Source organism: Podarcis liolepis (assembly GCF_965112155.1).
Source record: "Podarcis liolepis genome assembly, chromosome: 15".
NCBI lineage: Eukaryota > Metazoa > Chordata > Lepidosauria > Squamata > Lacertidae > Podarcis > Podarcis liolepis.
This window is the reverse complement of record NC_139566.1, coordinates 19,078,719-19,088,791: the sequence shown is the minus strand read 5'-3', so window position 1 is coordinate 19,088,791 and position 10,073 is coordinate 19,078,719.

Below are 10,073 nucleotides of genomic sequence, written 5' to 3'. Positions count from 1 at the left end.
AGTCCATCACCTTCATCTGCCATTCTTCCAGTGTGGGTAAATCTTGTGTCTTCCAGTGCTTTGCAATCAATATTCTTGCTGCTGTTGTTGCATACATAAAAAAGTTCTGTCCTTCTTTGGCACCAATTGGCCAACTGTGCCCAGGAGAAAGGCCTCTGGTTTCTTCAAGAAGGTATATTTAAATACCTTTTTCAATTCATTATAGATCATCTCCCAGAAAGCCTTAATCTTTGGGCACGTCCACCAAAGGTGAAAGAATGTACCTTCAGTTTCTTTACATTTCCAACATTTATTATCGGGCAAATGATAGATTTTTGCAAGCTTGACTGGTGTCATGTACCACCTATATATCATTTTCATAATATTCTCTCTTAAGGCATTACATGCCGTAAATTTCATACCAGTGTTCCACAACTGTTCCCAGTCAGCAAACATAATGTTATGACCCACATCTTGTGCCCATTTAATCTTAGCAGATTTAACCTTTTCATCCTGAGTATTCCATTTTAACAGCAAGTTATACATTCTTGAAAGCGTCTTTGTTTTAGGATCTAACTGTTCTGTTTCCAACTTTGATTTTTCCACCTGGAAGCCAATTTTTTTATCCAAATTATGTACCTCTCTTATTTGGTAGTAATGAAGCCAATCTCACACTCTATCTTTTAGTTTCTCGAAGCTCTGCAATTTCAATTTGTCTCCTTCTTGTTCCAAAATCTCCCAATATTTTGGCCATTTGGCCTCCATATTAAGCTTTTTCTGAGCCTTTGCCTCCATCGGTGACAACAACCTTAGAGTTTTATTTTCAAGTAAGTCTTTATATCTTGTCCAGACATTAAACAATGCTTTCCTGACAATATGGTTTTTAAATGCTTTATGTGCTTTAACCTTGTCGTACCACGTACGTATCGTCGTACCACGTACGTATGCATGCCACCCAAAAACATTGTTAAAACCTTCTAAATCCAAAATGTCTGTGTTCTCAAGAAGCAGCCACACTTTCAACCAGCAAAAAGCTGCTGATTCATAATAGAGTTTAAGGTCTGGCAGGGCAAATCCCCCTCTTTCTTTTGCATCAGTTAGTATTTTTATTCTGGGCTTCTTGCCCTGCCAGACGAATCTAGAAATGTCTCTCTGCCACTTCTTGAAACAGTCCATCTTGTCTAAAATTTGTAATGATTGGAACAGAAACAACATTCTTGGCAATACATTCATCTTTATAACAGCAATTCGACCCAACAAGGAAAGCTTCAGATTTGACCATATTTCTAAATCCTTTTTAACCTCCGACCAACATTATTCATAATTGTCTTTAAATAAGTTCCCATTTTTAGCTGTCATATTAATCCCCAAGTATTTCACCTCTGCTCATCTGCTTTTGTAACTGCAAGCTTCACTTGCACAAAGTAGGCTGTTAGTTAAAAGGAGGTGGGGCGCTTAAAGTCAACAGAAGTTTATAGAGTGGTTAGAATATTTGACAGTGTAATAGATTGTTACATGCAAGTGTGAACTCAAAAACACTCATGGGTCATCATGACCCAGAAAAACAAACCAGAACATTTAGAGGTTTTTGTGGATTTGCATATACTCACAACTCTCCTGCCAACCTAGCAGTTCGAAAGCACGTCCAAGTGCAAGTAAATAAATAGCTACCACTCCAGTGGGAAGGTAAACGGAGTTTCCGTGTGCTGCTCTGGTTCGTCAGAAGCGGCTTAGTCATGCTGGCCACATGACCCGGAAGCTGTACGCCGGCATCCTCGGCCAATAAAGCGAGATGAGCGCCGCAACCCCAGAGTTGGTCACGACTGGACCTAATGGTCAGGGGTCCCTTTACCTTTACTATATACAGTGGTACCTCGCAAGACGAATGCCTCGCAAGACGAAAAACGCGCAAGACGAAAGAGTTTTCCGTTTTTTGAGTCGTTCCGCAAGACGAATTTCCCTATGGGCTTGCGAGTTCTTGCGAGTTTGTTTCCTTTTTCTTAAAGCCGCTAAGCCGTTAATAGCCACTAAGCCGCTAAGCCGTTAATAGCCGCTAAGCCGCTGATAGCCGCTAAGCTGCTAATAGCTGTGCTTCGCAAGACGAAAAAACCGCAAGACGAAGAGACTCGCAGAACGGATTAATTTCGTCTTGCGAGGCACCACTGTACACACAACTACCAAACCTAATGGGGTGACATACTATATAAGGTTTAAAGTAAATAGTGGGTAAAGGTCTGCAAAATGATGGTGAGGGGAGATATCAACAAAGGCAGGCTAATTGCTAATATGCTTAACTGTTGCATCTAAGAGGCTATAGGTGCGAAAACAATTAACCAATAGAAGTAAAGGGGTGGATAAGCTAAGAGCTGAGTTGTGCTTAGCAAAATGTATAAAGATGTGGCCGTCATGTCAATCGGGGCTCTCTCCTACTTTGCAGCATATGCTGAGGAGAGGTGCCCATACAGCGCTGTTTGTGAAATAAAGAAGCTTCGTTTTGCCTGGCAAGTGGTGTTTGGCTCCATCTTTTCACAGAATCCATCTGGGGAAAGATCCGAAGGGGCAAATTTGTCAAATAATTAATTTACAGCATATGTTGCCAAAAAGAGGTATAGTTGCAAAATCACTGGAAATGCTTCACCCAAGGAGTTTAATTATGTGACGTAGGGCATAGTGAGGAGACCTGTAACTGGAGGCGCGAGAAACTGTCTACAGCATTTTGCAGGATGAATCTGGGACCTCTTCCCATTTTGCATTCCATCTCTACAGGCAAACATGCCATATTCTTTCCATGGCAACTGGGTGCCAGAAACACCCACAGTAGCTCTGCAGTCAAGACGAAATAATTCTGCAAATTTGATGGAATTCCAAGTCATAGTATAATCTAATCAACAACAGAGCTACCCATCTTATTTTTCTTGCAAAAAAATAAATAAAACCAATTGAAAAAGCAGAAACCTCAAACACGGAGTGGGGGTGGGGGTTCCCAGAGGATTCCCGCCCCCCTTTGGCCCTTGGTAGGACAATAACATGTTCAGTTTCTGTTAGTTGATTCTCATGGGAACTTACAGATTCTGGCTTCACACAATTAACTCAAGGCAGTGTCAATTTACTCTTGGCAGAAAGCCAAGGTCTGCTTGACCTAGAAACTACTTACTCTGATTGGTTAACGACCAGCACTCAACTCTGTTATCTAGGAATGCTAGCACAGTTTGGTGTTAGGGGTGTGTTAGGAGAAGTGCTGTGTATGGTTATGAGAGAGAAAGAGAAAGAAAGGATTTATTTTGCTTTGTTTTGTATGCAGAAACTCTGCTGGTTTTATTTTTCCTTTTAATAAATCCTGTAAATAGTTATTCTGAGTCTAGCTGACTAGTCATTACCACCTCAACTAGCTTCTTCGCTGTGCAGGAAAAACTCTGCTACGTTTGGGCTAAAGCCATTAGGGCTATGCCTGACACTTCAAAGTTCCATGAGGTTATGGGCATTGTGCTGCCAGCCTGAGTTGTGGTGGTGTCAGCATCAACGGTGTTGGTTCCAGTAGTCCCAGAAGTTGTTGTTCCTGTCGGTGCAGCAGATGGACACTGGCTGGTTCCTGACTGTTGTGAGCTGGTGACGCAGTGGACACAAGGACAACAGCTGCAGCGTGTGAGTGCTGGGTGCTGTGGTTCCTGTTTTCTCTCTCGGTGGTCGTGAGTAGCTGGTTCCGGGTTCCAGGGACATCGCTCTCAAGATGGCCTCACAACCAGTTCAGATGGCTTTTGAGCGTCTGAATGACTCCAATTACTTGCTGTGGTCGGAACGCATGCAGGAAGTGCTGCAGAGGGATCGTCTCTGGCAAGTGGTGAGTAAGTTTCCTACCAAGCCTGATGATGAAGACCTCGATAAAGACCAAAGAGCAAGGGCCACAATTGTCTTGGGGCTGGAAGATTCCCAGTTGCCGTATGTGAGGGGAATCAAGACAGCTAGAGGTGTGTGGCAAGCACTTAAAGAACTCCATGTGCGTGAGACAGCGGTTTCCAAGCTGTTCATTCGCAAGGCATTGTACAAGGCAATGTTACAGCCTGGGGTTACAATGCAGGAACACCTACACAGTTTACAGTTAAAGTTTGCTGCGCTACAGGAAAGAGACTGTGCGCTAGACCAGCAGGAGAAGGTGGCTATTATTTTGAGCTCTCTCCCGGAAAGCTGGGATAATTTAGTTTTGTCTCTAGAAGGCATACAGGAGCATGATTTATCAATCAGTTACGTTACTGGGCGTTTGATTGAAGAATGGCAGAAGAGGCAAGAAAGGTCGTTGGCTGCAGAGACTTCTACTGGCGGGCGGTTTGGAAGGAGTTCTCATGCCGTGCCAGAGGTGAAGCAAAAGCAGCGTACTGGTGAGGAGTCAGCGTTTGCTGTTAGGCGTTGTTTCCGATGTGGGTCTTCAGCGCATCTAAAATGACAATGTCCGGAGTTGGTCAAGTCTCAGTTGCCAGTGCAGGAGCAGAGACGAGATCAGCAGCAGCAGCAGCAGCGTAAAAAGAAATTCTTCAAACAAAAACAGTCGGCTCAGCTGGTGACCACTGAGGTCAAGATTGCTGATGAGAAACAAGCTGTCTGGGTGGTCGATTCGGGAGCATCTCGGCACATCGTAAATTCAGATGAATTGTTTGTTTCCAAGAACTCAGCACAGCGCAGCCAGGTGGCTCTAGCAGATGGAAGTACTTCCGAAGTGATTTCGGGGGGTGCAGTTTTTGTTCCTTGTCTTCGTGAATGCCTGCAAAATGTACTTTGTGTGCCTTCATTAAGGAGCAATCTGATGTCTGTAGATTGTTTGCTAAAGGCTGGGTTTAAAGTGTATTTTGAAGGAGACAGTTGCATTATTAAGAAGGCTGGTGAGATTTTAGGCACTGCTAAGTCAGAGAGAGGCTTGTTTTGGCTTAAAGCAGGATCTCAAGTTGCAGCAGTAGTCAGTAAATCTCAGCCTGCAGTGAATAACAAAGCTATACATGACAACAGTGTGCACTTATTGCATAGGAAAATGGGGCATGCTTGCTGGAAAAGTGTACTAAAAATGTCTGAATTGGCTGATGGGGGTAATTTAAAGAGTTGTAACAAGTACCTTGATTGTAATGTTTGTAAAAAGGTTAAAACCCACAGAGTCTCTTACCCCAGAAGTGACAGAGTTAGTGAGTCACCGCTACAGCTGGTTCACATGGACGTAATTGGTCCATTTGCTGTAAGCAGGGGTGGAGCGCGCTTTTCACTAACAATTGTGGATGACGCCACACGTTACTCTTGGGTTTTTCCCATGAAGAATAAGGGTGACGTGTTCACTAAGTTTAAAGGTTGGGTGGCATCTGTGGAAAGATTTCTGTCCATTAAACTCCGAAGGATTCAGACGGACAGAGGTGGCGAATTTATGTCAAATGCCTTTAGAGATTGGTTACAAAAGCGTGGCATTGGGCATAGGAAAACGAACGTTTTTTCCCCAGAGGAGAATGGCGTTGCAGAGCGAAAAAACAGATCTTTACAAGATATGATGTTTGCCATGCTTGATGATGCTGATTTGCCCATGTCTTATTGGGGGGAGAGCATGCTCACCGCGTGTTATCTCCAAAATAGGCTCTTTCATCAAACAATAGGTACAACTCCGTACTTTAAATTGTTTCAGAAAAAACCTAAAATTGACCATTTGCATGTGTTTGGATCAAAAGCCTGGGTATTAATTCCGAAACAAATGAGAAAGAAGGGAGATCCTAAGACCAAACAGTTAGTGTTTGTGGGTTACCAGGAGCTGGGAAAAGGTTTCCGCTTTGCTGAAGGGACAAATGGCATTGTGATCTCCAGGAATGCCAGTTTTTGTGAACATAGTGGCTGGGAGAGACTACATGCCAATACTGAGGTTTGGTTTGAACCTTCCCAGGAGCTTCATGACTCTGAAGGTAAACACAGAGAATCAGAGTCTGAGGGGGAGGAAAGTTCAGATAAGAGCTCTCAAGAAAGTGGAATTAGCCAGAGACCAGTTGCTAAGCAACAAAAGAGAGGTCGTAGTTCTGAGGAGGAAAGTGGGTCAGAAGAAAAATTTTCTCCCAGAAGATCTAAAAGACAAAACAAAGGAGTGCCTCCGGTGCGTTTTTCTCCAGATACTGCAAATGTGTTTAGTGTAATTGCAGAACCCAAGAGTTTTCAGGAGGTGTTAAAGTTACCAAAAGAGGAGGCAGAGCTCTGGAAACAGGCAATGGAGGAAGAGATGTCCTCTCTGAATGAGCACAAGGTCTTTACACCAGTAGCAGCGCCTGAGGGGGCAAAGATTGTAGGCTGCAGGTGGGTGTACAAACTTAAACCTCTGGTGACAGGAAAGTACAAATACAAAGCTCGTTTAGTGGCTCAAGGATATTCTCAGAGGCCTGGAAAAGATTATGACGAAACTTTTTCCCCTACTGCTAAGGGGGACAGTGTAAGGCTGATTTTAACGCTTGGAGCAAAGAGAAAACTCCTGTTAAACCATTTTGATATCCAGACTGCATATTTACATGCATCAATATCAGAAGACCTGTATCTAGCCGAACCGCCTGGTTATGAGGCAGGTTCCAATAGAGTGTTGAAATTAAACAAAGCTCTATATGGTCTCAAACAGGCTGCAAGATCTTGGAACAAATGTTTCCATGAGGCCTTAGTGTCATTTGGTTTCAAGCAGAGTACAGCTGACAATTGTGTTTATGTACGTGGTACAGGCAGTGATCAAGAGTTTTGTCTGATTTATGTAGATGATGTATTGTATGCTTGCAAAACAGATAAACAAACTAAAAGGTTTGCCAAGCAATTGTCCAGTAAGTTCAAAATGAAAGACTTAGGCCCGTTTAGGACATATCTAGAGTTGGAAGTGTGCTGGGCCCAAGATGGCAGCTGCCTAATTAGTCAGCAGAACAAAGTTAAACAACTACTGACTACATACAGGATGCAGGATTGCAAAGGGGCAGCGGTGCCTATGGATCCAGGTTTCATAAAAACACTTCATATAGATGAGAGTCCTGAATTTGAACATCCTGATGTATATCATTCTGTAATTGGAAGTTTATTGTATCTAGCACAGTGGTCCAGACCTGATATTAGCTACGCAGTAGGCATATTAAGTAGATTGGTCTCAAAACCCACACTAAATGCCTGGAAAGGGGTAAAACAAGTTCTGAGATACCTCAAACAGACAATTGGCTATATGTTACAATTAAATTCTTCCGAGGATGAAATGTTGAGTTGCTACTGTGATAGTGACTGGGGAAATTTGCCAGATAGAAAATCTGTCACAGGACTAGTCATAATGGTCGGTGGAGCTTTAATCAGCTGGCGGTCACGCAAGCAAGACGTTGTAAGTGTGTCATCAACGGAATCTGAGTACGCCGCATTGAGTGAATTGTGCAACGAGGTGATTTATTTCAAGCATTTGTTAGCAGATTTAAATGTAAATTGTGGAGAACCAGTACGAGTTTACATTGATTATCAAGCTTGTATAACCTTAAGTAAAACAGAGGGTTTCAAATCACGTTCCAAACATATCTCTGTAAAATACCAAAATGTACGTTGCTGTGTACAAGACAATATAATCACATGTACTTATGTATCAAGTGAAGAAAATGTAGCAGATGTATTAACTAAACCATTGGCAAAGATAAAGAACAAGCAAATGTGCAAGGGTTTAGGTTTGCTGGAAAAAAAATCTCCTACATAGGTGTTATTTGATGTTCATTGTCCAGCAGAATCTGTGAGGGGGTGTTCAGTTTCTGTTAATTGATTCTCATGGGAACTTACAGATTCTGGCTTCACACAATTAACTCAAGGCAGTGTCAATTTACTCTTGGCAGAAAGCCAAGGTCTGCTTGACCTAGAAACTACTTACTCTGATTGGTTAACGACCAGCACTCAACTCTGTTATCTAGGAATGCTAGCACAGTTTGGTGTTAGGGGTGTGTTAGGAGAAGTGCTGTGTATGGTTATGAGAGAGAAAGAGAAAGAAAGGATTTATTTTGCTTTGTTTTGTATGCAGAAACTCTGCTGGTTTTATTTTTCCTTTTAATAAATCCTGTAAATAGTTATTCTGAGTCTAGCTGACTAGTCATTACCACCTCAACTAGCTTCTTCGCTGTGCAGGAAAAACTCTGCTACGTTTGGGCTAAAGCCATTAGGGCTATGCCTGACACTTCAAAGTTCCATGATAACATTTGTCATTTGTTTATTCATTTGAAATATGTATAAAGTACTAAAGATTGGGTGTATGTGGTGTTAGGGGAGGTTTAGTACCTCTGGTGGGGACGTGTCATGCTCCATGTGTGGCAGTTTATGAGGGCTGTCATACGTCTGAATTTCCCCAGACTTTACTGGGATTTCAAAGGCAGAAATGATGTCGGGGGGGGGGGATTTGTGAAATGTGCTGCTTTGTCTTGTATCCTAGGCAAGTTTTTGTTTTTTAAAAAAAGCTCAACAATAAAATAAACTCAGAAGGAGCAGCTCTCAGCAAAACATTTATTAGATTTCTTAGCTGCCCTTCATAAGATTATCGGGCAGGTCGCAACAAGGAAACCTATAATTGTACAATATCAGTTCCTGCCTACTCAAACTGGGATTTATTTTTGTTGCAGCATCTGCTTGTTATTGAAACCTGTGTAACTTTAGCAGACTATTCACAGGTGCTGAAGGACCTAGTCAGAGCTGCCAAGGCATGGGTAGGCAAACTAAGGCCTGGGGGCCAGATCTGGCCCAATCGCCTTCTAAATCCGGCCCACGGACGGTCTGGGAATCAGCATGTTTTTACATGAGTAGAATGTGTGCTTTTATTTAAAATGCATCTCTGGTTTATTTGTGAGGCATAGGAATTCATTCATTTCCCCCCCTTCATAATATAGTCCGGCCCCTCACAAGGTCTGAGGGACAGGGGACCTGCCCCCTGCTGAAAAAGTTTGCTGACCCCTGTGCCAAGGCATCACAAGGAGATCCCCTGCCTATGATGGCAGTGAACTGGCATGTTTATTGGGCCTAAGGTGCTGCTTCTGCCACCTCAGGACAAGATGGCAGCCCAGGAAGGGACAGGTCAGACCCCAATGGCTTCTTCTCTGACAGGGCCCAGTGTTTTGAGCCAAGGACTTCTCATTCACCCACTTATGCTACACGTGAATAAGGAATGCTTCTTTCTGTGTCAACTGAGTTTTTTCTTCTTCTCATGGGTAAAGCCAGCATTTACAAAGAGGTAAAGGACTCACTCCCTCATAGTAAAGACAAAAGGGGGATGTCCTCTTCATATGGGAAAGAGTTGGCATCATCCAGAAGGCATATGAGAAGGAGATCATGGCTACCCAACATGGCCAGTGCTCAAGGATGATGGGAGTTGTAGTTCAAGAACATCTAGGGACCCAAGGTTGAGACCCAAAGAACACCGAGGGGCCCAAAGTTCTCCTCCCCCCAAACACTGAAATTGAAGAGTGCTAGTAAAACAATCCCCTCTGATTCAAACAAGGCCTGTCACAAGGGAGCTCTTCTTCTGTGCCCTTTCCCCCACAGCAATGTTGGCTTTCCATCCTTGCCCTCATCACCTCCACCCTATGGTGCCATGGCATTAGGTGGTGGCCTGCAGCATTATCTTGAGGACAAATCAACACTTGCAACCTTTCATTTGGGTTACTGCAACATGTTATGCATGGAGGTGAATTTGGAAATGGGCTGGATGTGAAAGGTCAATTAGTGCCAGCAATGACTGTTGGGACATAGATTGGCACTTGACACCATAACAACATCTAATCCATGTCCCAACCTCTTCAGTAGATCCCATTCTGTCAAATGTAATTTATGGAAATCCAAAGGGCTTGGTTTAGCTTATTGCACACATGCTCCTCATTGCTAAATATTCAAACTCAAGCAGATATCATGCAACAACGTCTGCCTGGAGTCATGCTGCAACTATTATTGTAATTCGCATTGAGAGAGAGAATCAGAGAATGTGTTCCACATCCATTGAGCTGTATCCAATGTTAGTCCAACTCAGACATGACCGATTGGGTTCCTATAGCTCCTGCTCCATTTTCAAAAGACCTTTATGAACAAGTTAAAAAAGGTACTGAGGCAATGTT